Here is a 15,110-nt window from a genome sequence, read left to right as displayed (position 1 = left end):
CAAATTGGAGGTCTTTATCAAGATGTCGGGAAAAGGCACAAATTTAAGGATATTTAAATTTGACATAATTCACCAAGAACATGACAATGAGATTATTATGTAAAGTAAGATCTGCTGGAGCAGATGATTCTATCATCTCTATATTCCACAACAAAACAATCACTTACAATCCAATTTTACTGCTAGAATTATACATTCAGAATCAGAATCAGGTTTATTATCACTGACATAAGTTGAGAAATTTGTTGCTTGGTGGCAGCTGTTCAGTGCAGGCATAACAATTTACTGTAAGTTACAATATAAATAAATCAATCAATAAATAGTACAAAAGAGGAAGACACTCTCACAATGAACACCACATTTTTGAGGCACTGTCTTTGGAAGATAACCTCAATGGTAGGGAGGTTATGTTCATGATAGAGCTGAGTTTACATCCTCTGAAGCTTCTTATGATCTTGTGCATTGACTCCTCCATACCAGATAGTAATGCAACTGATCACAGTACACTTGTAGAAATTTGCCTGCATCTTTGGTGACATACCTAATCTTCTCAAACTCCATATGGAGTGTAGCTGCTGATGTGCCTTCATCATGTGATGGGCCAAGGATAGATCTTCTGAGATGTTGATGCTCAGGAACTTGAAACTGCTCTTCCTTTCCACTGTTGACCCCTTAATGATGATTGGTGTTGGTTCTCCCCACTTCTTCTTCCTGAAGTCTACATTCCTTGGTCTTGCTCACATTGAGTGTAAGATTGCTGTTACAGTATTATTCAACCGTCCAAACTATTTTATGCCTCCTTGTTGCCATCTGAGATTCTGCCAACATGAGTGGTGGCATCAGTGAATTTGTAGATGGCGTGTGAGCTGCGTTTAGCCACGCATTTGTGCATGTAGGGAGACAAGAGCAGTGCGTTAAGCATACATCCTTGAGGCCAGTGAGGAGGAGATGTTATTACCAAACTATAATGATTGTGGTCACCCAGATGCAGAGGGAGGAATGAAGATCCAGGCTTTGAAGCTTGCTGAGGGGTTGTGGGTGTTGAATGTAGGCAATAAACAGCAGTCTATCATAAGAATTGTTGTTGTCCAGGTGGTCCAAAGCCAGTGAGAATTTCATCTACATTCATCTATATTGTACAAATGATTAGTTTGTTTTCATTCACTGACATCCATTTAAATGACCTATATTATTGATTAGTGTGCTCTAATGCATCACAGAAAAGACAATATGAAGTTTACTGTCCAAACTTTGCAAGCAGTTTTCCTGATGATTAAATTTGCCTGCAGTATATTGGAATCAGAATTAAGCATATCCAAAATTCAGACCTGTAGGTTACATGAATTTCAGTTACCAATTCATTGGGGCCTGTTCTAATTTCCAAGGGAAAGTGCACCGAAGGACAATAAATTGAATGAGTTGTGAGATGAATACCTCTAAAAGTAAATTGCCTTTAGATATAGGAAACTTTGGATGCTTCAAGAGTGAGGCTTTAAGCTGACAATCTCACTTTTGCTGTATTTCCCACGTGAAAAGTGTCCTGCTGGTACTGTATAAGGGCTTATTGTTCAGCAACACTGAGGTAGAATGCCAAACGTACAAGTGGAGCTTTCGTTGCAATTATCTGCTAGGCAGGAAATACATTTGAGATTGGAAGGTAAACAGTTTCAAAGCCTCCCTCTCTTTTGCTATGGGAATGACTGTGCTGTCAGAGCTCTCTGGGTCTGAGCTGAAGGATACCAAATATAACTTTGCTTGAGTTGCACCAGAGGATGCATCAGCAATTCAATAACTCCACATCTTACAATTTCAAAGCAATTATCCCTCTCCAAATCCAAGGAAGTAATTGAACAGTGTGGGGTGATGCAGTCCTTTCATTCAGTTTGCTCCCTTGACCTCAGTTATGAATACACAGCTGAATCTGCTGATAAGGATCAGCCTGCTTACTGATAGAGAAAGGAAAGAGTTCTTTTGACTTAATCTTTCAGTCATATCTTTCGAAGGTCAAGCTCTCTTTCTAATGCACTTAGCACAAGTGCCTGAAAGACATTTTCTGTACACTACTTCTGTGAATTGACCTTTGAAAATCATTTGAATACTCTTTCTGTATGACCATTGATTAAGTAAACAACGCTTACCATAGTAAGACTCAACAAGTGATAAAAGCAGTGTGTATTTTGTATACTATACCCCTTGCCCATCCGCTGGGTTCCCTCCCCTTTCTTTCTCCCTAGGCCTCCCATCCCATGATCCTCTCATATCCCTTTTGCCAGTCAACTGTCCAGCTCTTGGTTCCATCCCTCCCCCTCCTCTCTTCTCCCATCATTTTGGATCTCCCTCTCCCCCTCCCATTTTCAAATTTCTTACTAGCTATTCTTTCAATTAGTCCTGACGAAGGGTCTCGGCCCGAAATGTCGACTGTACCTTTTCCTAGAGATGCTGCCTGGCCTGCTGCGTTCACCAGCAACTTTTATGTGTGTTGCTTGAAATTCCAGCATCTGCAGATTTCCTCATGTTTGTATAGTTTGTATTTTGTTCTGCTGTTTTACATGTAAAAGACAAGATTTGAAGATTGGCTTACTATCTCTTGCAATGAAATGCAGTTTACATTTCTAAATGAGAAGACTGGTTCTACCTCAGCGTTGCTACCTCTGGGCTTGAACTGCTAAAATAAAGGGCAAAACTCGACATTTCAGTGGCCCTTCTATACATCAGGAAATATTTAAATCAATAATAATTTTAATTGTAAACACAACTTTTTAAACCCTTGTACCATTTTTAAATTGCAATGTTAAATGTGATAAATATCAGAAATTTCAAAATACAAGATTTATCAAATCAACATAGTAGTCAGTTTTGATTTAGGGCATAGTAGATTACAAAAGTAAAGCAGAATTATACTGAGCAGAGTTATAAACTAACTTCCATCATATTCACACCAATTCTCACCAAATTTCTTTTTTCTTTTTGTAGAGGAATTAGCTCACACTGGATACAATTTTCAGTGTTAGACAGGAGTGGCAAACTGTTAGGTGTAAAGATAGTTGAAGCTGATAGTGATTCAACTATTGGGAGTAGCAGATTCTTTTTGATTGTGACTAGTAAAGTTCTCCTATACCTAAATAAATCTACATATGCTCCAAAGTAGCTGATTCCTTTGATTCCCAACCACAGATGAACTGAGAGAGCACAAATCTTCCGTCTGAGGAGTGATAATCTGCGGAAGATACTGATTTAAAAAATCCCCTTGCGCGGTACCGAGCCAAAAGACTCATTATCTGGAACTAGGACTGGAATTTGTTTATTATTGTCACAATTCCAAGATAGAGTGAAAAGCTTCTCATGCATTTGTTTCATACAAATTAAATCATTGCACAGTACCTGAGGAAAACAATCAAATAATGCCGCATCAGGTGTAACAGCTGTACAGGAAGCGCAATGCAGGTATTCAGTAATGTATAAGATCACAACAAGATAGATATGAGTTTCATTGTATCATACAAGGGAACCAGTTAATAGTTAAATTTTTCAAATTGTTAATGCAGAAAGAAGGATTCAAGACCTTCATGATGAGTGATGGAGGTATCTAAAGGATGGACATCTACAGTGAAGATGAATGTGAAGGGAATCAGTTGTCAAAACAATAGAAGTCATGTGAGATGTCCTCTTTAATTTTATTTCATTTTTTTATTTGTTTAGAGATACAGCACAGTAACAGGCCCTTCTGGCACAACAAGACTGCACCACCAAATTATACTCTATTAAACCAATTGACCTAGTAACCCGGGAAGAAACCCATACAGTCAGAGGGAGAACACACAAAATCCATACAGACACAGACCCGGGTCACTGGCAATATAACAGAGATATAACACTGCACTACCATGCTGCCCTGAATGCAGGCAGAAAGGGACGGGACAAGGGGTAAAAAGATAAGCAGGTAAGTTTAGTGGGGGCAGGAGTTCCTAACAAAACAGTCCTCGTTTTGGGTCTTGGTAAGAGATTTAAGTGGGACTTCTTGGATGGAACACAATTGAGGTAGGGAAATTGATCTCTAGACCATTGTTTTTTTTAAAACTGTTAAAGTGGAATTCACTAAACTTTTCACATAGTTTTAAAACAAGTACAAGCCATCCCGAAGTTATGGCAGGGTTCCTTTCCTGTGAACTGTTCACAACATGAACAGATCAAAATCCGGAAATTACGTTGAGAACTGAACTCCTAGGCAGCAGAAAAAGCTACAGTCACAGAGCAGCCTGCAGATCTATACTGCTGGTCTCCCAAGTGATTGATCATGTGTGTGAGCTGTGCATGACTCAGGCATTTGTGAAGCTTGGAAGGATCCGTCATGAAGAACAGTGTTTACCTGGTTTTCTGTCCTATACTTCTTACTCAACTACTGTTGCTAAAATAGATGATTTGGACTTGAAACATTAACTGGGTTTCTCCATTCACAGTTGCTGCCAGGCCTGCTCAGTATTTTTTAGTATTGTCTCTATTTTTTTTAAAGGTAAATTTCTTCCTGATGACCTCATGTCTGATTGTGCAGCAATAATGGGTGAAAACTAATTTCCAATTTTGTTTAAATTATAAAAGTGAGTACTTTGCCTGTAAAATCCTGGAGTTCATGAAAATACAAAATAAATAGAAATATTTATGCTGGAATGCCAGGGTCATGACAAAAATACTTATTAATCTAGCTCGTCATCACTGTGGACGCATTGAACCCAACGCCACCCCAGCTCCAACTTGAAATACTTTTTGTCATTAAATTTCATACCGATTTCTAGCCCAGAGATAAAATTGGATTGTCAGAGAAAAGTGCTATTGTTTTTCATTGGGAACAATTAAAAATCCTCTTTCTTTCATCTGGCCATAAGCGCAAGTTAATACAATGTTCTATCAAACTCTGCTGAGAACATAAAGAGACCTGCACTAATCACAGACTACCATTCATTCACGTTGTGTTAGCTCCATTCATTACACGAAATCCTGCAGTCAGAGTGTCATTTTCTTAAAGGTTTGACAGAGTAACAACATATTATAAGTTCTAAGGGCGTAGGTACAAATTAGTTTTATATCGTTAACCTGCTGCATTTATATGTATTTCAGCTTCGAGCTGAGAGTGTGTCACATAACTGTGTGCTGCTTTGTCATTAGAAATTTTCTGAAGGTTTAAATGTTTTTTGCCCAGATTTCTTTGCCTTCTCCATCTTAATTGCAAATAGCTCCCTTGAGTAAATCAACCGTTGGAAGTACTCACAATCCCTCATCATGGAAGAGAAGGATATTTATTGTTGCAGTTCAGATGAGACTGTCCCTTGATGATTGGTGACATCAGGACCAAGCCACCTATTTGGGACAGAATAAATGAAGCTCTACTCTCCTTTTTTACTGGACCTGAAACTGAGGTATATGTACAGTAGATGTAAACATTAAAAGCTGCTAACAGTCTTCGACCTTGAAAAGAATCAATTTAATCTGGTATACAAATCTGTCAAATTGCAAGGCAATGTCTGTCCTTTTGTGAGATATGTGCTGGGCTCAAAATATTGTGTTGAGAAAAGCAAGCATTATGACAAACAAATATATAGTGAAAAACTTGTCTTGCATATCATTCATACAGATCAGTTCATTACAGCAGTACATTGAAATAGTACAAGGTAAAGCAACAAAGGAGTAAAGAATAAAATGGTACAGCTACACAGAAAGTGTGGAGCCAGTAGATAAAATGCTGCAAGGTCTCAACATTCTCTGTTTTTAATTCAAGTCACCCGAGGAATTGTTTTGCAAATCACTTTTCCCATGTGCTAAATAGGGACATCATGTGAAATTACTGAAATTTAACATCTGATCTATTTACAGAGTAGATTCAATTTGCATTTGATAAAGCTAAACTTAGATTGGCAGAGTTGTGAATTAAGTTAGGAGAAATGTGTGCTTTCATAATATATGTTTTTTTATTCTTTTGCTTGCTTTTTTTAAATCAAAATAGCTTATTCTGTAGATTAAAGTACTTTCTATTGCAGCTACTCAATGTCAGACACAAGCAGTCACTGCTGAAGTAATACACAATAGCAAGCTTTTCAGGAGCACTATTGTTCCCATTTAAGGAGGTAAGAAAGTATAGATGGTGAGTTAGAGTCAGGGACAATTACTAGGGGACTGAAGGCATATTCAAAATGAAGGGTGTTGGAGAGGCAGTTGAAAGTAGGTAAACAAATGGCACGACGATGAAGGATGCTGATGGTGTATAAATGTGGGGAAAAGGAACTAAATTAAAGAAGACATATTTATCTAGAGTTAGATTCAGATCTATTTATCACATTAATATCAAAATATACAATGAAATGTACCATTTGTGTTAATATTCAAGGACGTGCTGGGGAAACCCTAATGTGTCACCACGCAATCCAACGCCACAGTGTTCAGCAGAATGATACAACCAGCAGCAGTAACAACAACAAAACGAGGCAATATCAGCAATACCATCCACTTTCCCACCCTGCCACCCACTCTCATGACACGTTTCATGGTACTTTCAGGGCATCCTAAATTGTGCCTTTTCATAACTAATGAATTGCATTTAAGATAAGTTTAGTGCTGTAACTTAGGAAGCAAGGCAGCACAAATAGCAGTGTGATCAGTGAACAAATGATCTGTTTTTCAGCTAAATGGTGAAGTTGATGAGAAATAAGCTATGGTGAGGGCACTTGGCGTAAATACTATGCTTTCCCTGGACATTTGCCAGGGTGGTTATGTATTCAAGTTACCAAACAGTCCTGTAATTTTTCACTTTAATGCACTTCCAACAGTAGTGCAGCTCTTTAGTACTGCATTCAGCATTAGGCTACGTTTGTGCATTCAAGTCTGCAAAGCACAATATAGCAAATGCATTGTGCTTGAAGCTGACTTAAACTTGTGGGAACTAGAAGCCTAGTTTTAGAGAAAAAGATGGCATGTGATCTGCAGAGATTCAACACTAGATGAAAACATGCAGGAACAATCAGATAAGATTGTTAGTCATATAGGAAATAGATAAGTTTGGAAGTCAGAACAATTATTCAAATCCAGTCACTGGAAGAGAATGGATCTCAAAACAGGATTCTGCTATTGAGTGAGTTTGACTGCGTTGATACTACTGAGAGTCAGATGAACAGGATTATTCATCATGAAGCTGGACTAAATTAGCTTCGATTAGATTTCAAGTGTGAACTGAATGTAGGGAAACCATAAAAAATAAAATTCTGCCAATTTTGAAAAACTAAAACTTAAAAATGTTGGAAATACTCAGGTCAGGCAGCATATGTGGAGACAGAAAGAGAGTGAGAGCAAGAGAGAGAGAGACAGAAAGAGAGAGAGTGAATGAGTGGGGAGTGAGAGAGAGAGAGAGAGAGAGAGAGGAACAGAGTTAATATTTCATGATCATTGACCCAAAACATTAAACTTGAATCCCCATCCATTGTTTCTGCCTCACCTGCAGAGTATTTCTAGCATCTTCAGTATTATTTAAGCCTCTATCCCTGTATCAGAACAGGAAGAAGCATTCAATATTTTGCCTTTGAACTCACTTAAGGTACTATTATCCAGCTATCCCAAGGCAGCTTGGTAATAAACTGGCATTAAAGTTCAAAGTTCAAAGTAATTTTACTATCAATGTACATCTATGTCACCATATGCAACTTTGAGATTCATTTTCCTGTGGACATACTCAATAAATCCATAATAGAATAATAACTGTACTAAAATCAGTGAAAGACCACACGGACTGGGCATTCAACAAATGTGTAAACGACAACAAATTGTGCAACTACAAAAGGAAATAATAATAATAATAAAGAAAATAACCAATAAATATTGAGAACATGAGATAACAAGTCCTTGAAGGTAAGGCCATAAATTGTTGGAACATTTCACAGATGGGCAAGTGAAGTTGAGTGAAATAATCCCTCTAGTTCAAGAGACTGATGACTGAGGGATAAAAACTGTTTCTGACCCTGACCGTGTGAGTCCTGAAGCTCCTATACCTTCTTTGTGTTGGCAGCAGCGAGAAAGGAGCATGGCCTGGGTGGTGCTTTCCTGTGACAGTGCTGCACGTAGATGTGCTCAGTTGTGGGGAGGACTTTACTGGTGTAGGACTGGGCTGTACCCAGTACGTTTGCAGAGTTTTCTTTTCAGGGGCATTGGTGTTTTTATGCCAGGCAGCGATGCAGTCAATCAGATTAGATTGTGCATTTGCTGCAGTGGTCCTCAGCTCTGCACACAGGCTACATTTCTCTGGTTGTGCTTTTCCCATGTCCAGTGGAACTCATAAGAACAAGGAGGCTGAAGGTGCATTCAAAAAGAAGCAATTTCGAAAAACAGTGGGAAGTAGGGAAACAAATGGCATAATAGTGAAGTATGCTGATAGCATATAGCTGTGGAAAGAAGGCAGGGATTATATTAAATAATTTATTTCTCAATCAATATCACCATTTAGAAAAATATAATGAACATCTGTACACTAATCACACTGCTCTTTGTGGAACCTACTCAGTATAAATTTGCTGCTTTGCTTCCTATATTACAACATTAAATTTACAGTATGTTAAATGCAAATCATTAGGTAGGATGCCCTAAAATTCCATGAAAGGTGCTAGATAACATTTTACAAGTAGCATTACTAGAAAATTTACACTTTGTTCTGCACTTGTCAGGATCTCAGTGTTTCTGTCATGATTTGCCTACCATGATGTCCTGTTTGCATTTTTAATATTAGGGCCGCTCAATCCTCTGGCCCATCTTCTGCCTGCACCCATATGGTGAGAGAGGCCTAGAGTTTCAACAGTGATACAAGGGTTGATTACTCAGGCGTTATGTAGTGTCCCTTCTAACTCACTCACCGATGATATCGCTGGTAAAACGAAGAGTGTATATTTGATGATGAAACAAAAAAATGGCAGTTTTACAGCCAATAAGCAAAAAATGATTTTTGATGTACTGTGCCATTGTATTGATGCCAGGTGAGTTACCTTCTGTCAATAAACATGCTGAGGTATAGAAAGACATTATTTGCTTCTTTTAGATTGGTGTCTGTGCAGTAAAATTGACAATCCACTGATCTAATCAGCTGGAAATCCCACCTTGCCCAGGAAGAAAATTCCAGCTTTCAAATGTAAACTTTAGAACGAAGAAGGTGTTTCACTGATTCTTGCCTGAATATCCAATACAGGTAACTAAAATCAAACACTTATGTGGATGTTCAAAAGGATTTCCCCAACATGATCCAGAGAAAGTTCTTTCCCGTATCAGGATGGTTGGTTATTACAGAGAAAATATACTATGGAGGCTCATTTGAAATTGGCAAAAGCAGTTAAGTCACAAAAACTGTGAGCATTGTGTTGATTAGGGTGGAGAAATGAACGTGTTGAATGGACTTGTCATGTCACATAGCCTGTTCTTAATATATAATCACATCCTTGGAAAAATGATTCCATGATGTCAATTCAGGTTAAAATTAGCATTTCTGGTTCCTGATCATCAATTGCGGTCTCAAATCACACTTGACATCTCCAGAATATAATGCAGGTTGTTAACTCACTGCAGCTGCTGTCATACCCTCCACAGTCTTGAATCTCATAGTTCCTCACTATCCACAGCCTGTTTCAACCATTGCCCACAGATCCACAAGTAGATCCAATGTTTCAGCCTGCATTGATTCACAAAAGTTAATTCTTATTTTTGAGGTAGAAAAAACTGATGAATAGCAGAGGTTTAAATGACGCAGTAGCCTACTCCCTCTTTTATTTATTTCAATGGAACCCAAACAACTGATCCCCTTCATATCCAGAAATCTCTGCTTCTGTAAAGTTGCTGTAATAAAATTTGAATATAAAAGCAAGGAGGTAATGCAGAGGCATTTGTCTGACTACAGTTGAAATATAATGACTAGCTTTGAGTCCTATATCTATGAAAGGATGTACTGAGATTGGAGAGGATCCACAGGAGGATTATGGGAATGAACAGGTTAATGCGAGAGGGAGGCGAGCATTTGATAGCTCTGGGCCTGTACTTGCTGGAGCATAGAAGAAATGAGGGGGGAATCTCATTGAAACCTATCGAATATTGAAAGGCTTAGAGAGAGTATAGGTGGAGATGATGTTTCTATTAGTGGGAGAGTGTGGGACCAGAGGGCATAGCCTGAGAATACATAGATGTCCCTTTATGCGGTGGATTTTTTTTTTAGCAAGATGGTAATGAATCTGTGGAATTCATTGCCACAAACAGCTATGGAGGCCAAGTTTATTGGGTTACTTAAAGCAGACAGTGATAGGCTCTTGATTAGTAAGTGCATCAAAGGTTGCAGTGAGGAGGCAGGAGAATGGTATAAAGAAGGAAAATAATTCAGCCATGATCAAATGGCAGAGCAGATACAATGGGCTGACTGGCCTAATTCTGCTGGTGCGAGTACAAACAGGGAGTTGAATATGGAATGCTCATGTGATGGTGGAAGACCATTGTGTTTCAATCCAGATCTTTGATGCTGCCTGTGTGGAGTTTGGAGATTCCCCATGGCCACATGATTTCCTCAGGGCATTTCAGTTTTCTTCCCACATTCCAAAGTCTTGCAGTAAACTGCCACTATGTTGTAGATCAGTGAGAGAATCTGCAGAAGTTAAGGGGAATATGGGGAGGATAAAACTAAAATTTGAGTTGGATTATTGCAAGTGTGTACTCAATGGTCAGTGCAGACTCTATGGACTATAGGCCCTGTTTCCACACAATATGACTCTATGATTCTACCATCATATTGACTGCAAGTACTGATTTACAGCAGGTCCTACAAACGTTGTTGCGTGAATGAAATTGCCGGAGAAAATTACTGGTAGGTACAAAGCAGATCCTTTATTTGGCAAAACAATTACAGTAGGCGCTTTCAGTGGAAAGGCCTGCTGGCCCAACGCGGGGTTCGATATTTATGTGCTAAACATTTCATTTTCATTTTTAAAATCTTTTTATCGATATATAATCTTCTACAGCTATAAACTACATACAAACTTCACACCTTCTGATCCACATCCATCCCACAGATGCCAGCAGCGTCTGGACTGGGATCCACAGCTTTTAGGTATGCATTGTCCCAAACTGAATGCACAATATATTTACTTTGTATTTTATGTGCTAAACATAAAGGACAATTCCATATTTACAAAGTATAGATAATGCTTTCTTTGAAACTGCATGCAAATTTCACACCTTCTGATTCACATCCATCCTACAGATGCCAGAATCTTCTGTGGACTGGGATTCACAATACATTTTCAAGGAACAGAAGACTGGTAGCCAAAGCCATTTGTTAAATGTGAATGACCTAAACCCAAAACTCACTTTAATAAACCGTTTTACTCCTTTGAAAGAAATGTAAGACAATAGAAATGGACAACAGATCACTATTACTTAAAAATTTATTTGATTGTATAGAAATTGTATGCAACACCCTTGATTTCGAAACATTTCAATGTATTATACATTTGATTGTGAGTGTTTTATAACCTCAACATTAGTCCATTTAATTTAATGATAAGCTACGTATCTAACTTCACCAACTGAAATTACAGAATGAATGTCTATCTGAATGAATGACCTGTTTCAATTCTGTAATTGTTTGTTGATACCAGATCTAGAACATTTATTTTATTTAATCAGTTTGGAGCTGGCAGTCCATTCTAAGCTGTCCATTAATCTCATTCATAAATAATAATGTAAGATCTTCTCATATATAGACTTTGAAAAGTTCTGCGTGAAACTGAAAATTATTTATTCTAATATGTGCTAATTTTTTTGGCAGAAGCATTTTTGGAACACATTACAGAGCAGAAACAGAAGTATTTTATCAAAGCTTTCAAAAGCCATTATATGAATAACACAAACAACAGGAATTCTGCAGATGCTGGAAATTCAAGCAACATACATCAAAGTTGTTGGTGAACGCAGCAGGCCAAGCAGCATCTGTAGGAAAAGGTGCAGTCGACGTTTCAGGCCGAGACCCTTTGTCAGGACTAACTGAAGGAAGAGTGAGTAAGGGATTTGAAAGTTGGAGGGGGAGGGGGAGATCCAAAATGATAGGAGAAGACAGGAGGGGGAGGGATAGAGCCGAGAGCTGGACAGGTGATAGGCAAAAGGGGATGCGAGAGGATCATACCACCATTCAGGGCCCCAAACAGTCCTTCCAGGTGAGGCATCACTTCACCTGTGAGTTGACTGGGGTGATATACTGCGTCCGGTGCTCCCGATGTGGCCTTTTATATATTGGCGAGACCCGACGCAGACTGGGAGACCGCTTTGCTGAACATCTACGCTCTGTCCGCCAGAGAAAGCAGGATCTCCCAGTGGCCACACATTTTAATTCCACATCCCATTCCCATTCTGACATGTCTATCCACGGCCTCCTCTACTGTAAAGATGAAGCCACACTCAGGTTGGAGGAACAACACCTTATATTCCGTCTGGGTAGCCTCCAACCTGATGGCATGAACATCGACTTCTCTAACTTCCGCTAAGGCCCCACCTTCCCCTCGTACCCCATCTGTTACTCATTTTTATGCACACATTCTTTCTCTCACTCTCCTTTTTCTCCCTCTGTCCCTCTGAATATACCTCTTGCCCATCCTCTGGGTCACCCCCCCCCTTGTCTTTCTTCCCGGACCTCCTGTCCCATGATCCTCTCGTATCCCCTTTTGCCTATCACCTGTCCAGCTCTCGGCTCTATCCCTCCCCCTCCTGTCTTCTCCTATCATTTTGGATCTCCCCCTCCCCCTCCAACTTTCAAATCCCTTACTCACTCTTCCTTCAGTTAGTCCTGACGAAGGGTCTCGGCCTGAAACGTCGACTGCACCTCTTCCTACAGATGCTGCTTGGCCTGCTGCGTTCACCAGCAACTTTGATGTATGTTGTTATATGAATAACACTCAGACTCTGTTTAGTGAAAATGCAGTTGTAATGGTAATACAGCAATGGGTTAAATTCCAAGTCGTTTGATTATAAATTGATAGAATTATTGCATATGATACATCAATATTTTCTTTTTCAGTTAAGTAGAATAATATTTTTCAACATTTCTACTTTCCTTCACACTTAGAACTCTCAGTAATTAATTCTCTTTATCGAAGGGTTCTTTTTCATATACACACACAATCCTTTTTCCTTTTATCTTCTTCATGATGCTTCACTTCTGAGAAACACAACACATCAAGGACAGCTATAGTAATCCTTTCAAATCCAATTTGTGTTACACGGCAAAACTAACAGCCAGCCTGTATTCTTTCTTCCTATCTATTACAGTTTGTTGCAAATTACGTTTCTTTTTTATAATTGGATTTCTGATTCACTGAGACACGTGTCAAATTTTTTCAGTCAATTCATCTCTGCAGCCAAAAATTGTAGGTTCTTTTTTCTGAAACTTACTTTCTGATATTTGTGTTTCACTTCTGTGGAACATAATGGATGTCACTTCTGTTTTGAAAGGATACACTCTCTATTGCAATAGCTGCCAGAAAAATTGTGTTCTATTTAATTTAGAAAATACACTAGAAGCTTTCCTTATACTTTTTATTTCAAAGTTATTATGCCTTTATACAATTCATAGATGCATCGGCATTTGGATCAATTTGCATAAAGAAAGCAGTTCTATATACTCTGCATTATTGGAATACATTTTCTCATATAAACTATAAGCTTCAAAAAAAGAGGACAAGAAATTGTATTGCTTTTGTGATTCTCAGAATTCTTAGTCATTTGTGTCATTACAATTCAGGATATTGATATTTTTGTATCGTGTTCTCTTATTAGAGAACTATGGGATAGATGCAGAGAGATCCATGAGATAAATTACAATCTGACTGACTTTGACCACCAATGTCATAGTTACTTTTAACTGTATGCAGAAAATTTTAGTTGATTACTGAGGGTGGGAATGAAGGTAAGAGTAGGGAAGGGGTTGCCAGAGGAGCTTTGGGAGAGTGAAGGATGGCAAGGTGATTAGATTTATCACTTTGCGTACTGGCTCAGAATTCGATCTCCACTCATGGACTTCAATCACGGTGGTCAAGAAATTAATTTGTGCGAACTCATGTTTTGCAGCACACTGCAATTGATTTCTAGTGGAAAATCTATCACAAATCACAGCCTTACAAGACTCCTGAAGCATAATGTGCCTTTCCATCTGTGCTCTTGCCTTCATGACAAATCTGTACACCAAGTGGGACTGAGTACACACAAGCAATGTCAATCCAAGTGAAACACCAGCTTGTTTGATTCACGATGAAACTGAAATATGAATGCTTAATTAAAAGGCAAAGTGCACCACACTCCAGTAAGCAAATTCTGCATCAATATGATTGCAAGTCATTATCAATTACTTACACCGTTGATGTAGATTGAGTTGGAGGACTGATGACTTCATTCCACAGGGCTACAGTTGGAAGTCTGAGTAAGCACCAAGGTTATTGAAGCATTTTATTGTTTGTAATAGTGGTGCTCCTGGAGTTCCAATGTGACCAAGAGTAAGGAAAGAAGTGTCTAAGGACAGAATCTGCTCCTCAGAAGAAGCTGAGGTTGGAGGTTCAGAAAAGCTGGGGCGAAGATAATTTATTGCTCTGGTATTCTCTAAGAGCCTCATTCAAAAATCTAAATCACGAATATTTCTAAGAGATCTGTTACTATCTGCAGGCAAATGTTAGCTGTACATCAATGCCGGGAGTCAGGGTGAAAGTCAGTGATGGGCTGAGACTTTATATCATGCCAAGTCAAATCATAGACTAACAGACACTCTGTGATTTTATTCCACAGTGTGAACTCCTCAACTCAAAGAGAGAGAAATCCCTTTATGATCCATTATGCAAAGAATAGCATATCTTCACTTTTACAAAGTCATCTTTGCCCAGTGTTTTTCAAATGTAATACCAATTTAATGAATGGATCCTGGGAAACAATGGATATCTCCCTGCCCCCACTCTATCGTTGGCTACACAACAGTAGAGGCAGGAGAACTAGTGGAGTCAAAGGAGTAAGAGGGTGACAAAGGATGGTCATTTCTGGAAGTGCTACCAGCTTCTGTCTTGTAACCCCCAACT

At 38.8% G+C, this 15,110-nt stretch overlaps 1 protein-coding gene across 1 annotated transcript in view; it reads right to left on the bottom strand.

Moving 5' to 3' along the window:
• The window catches only part of tenm1 (teneurin transmembrane protein 1), a 2,340,669-nt gene that overhangs the window by 2,182,250 nt on the left and 143,309 nt on the right, over window positions 1-15,110 (bottom strand). The window lies entirely within an intron of this gene.

Source organism: Mobula hypostoma, chromosome 10 (genome assembly GCF_963921235.1).
Source record: "Mobula hypostoma chromosome 10, sMobHyp1.1, whole genome shotgun sequence".
Classification (NCBI taxonomy): domain Eukaryota; kingdom Metazoa; phylum Chordata; class Chondrichthyes; order Myliobatiformes; family Myliobatidae; genus Mobula; species Mobula hypostoma.
This window is presented reverse-complemented; position numbering and strand designations above follow the sequence as displayed.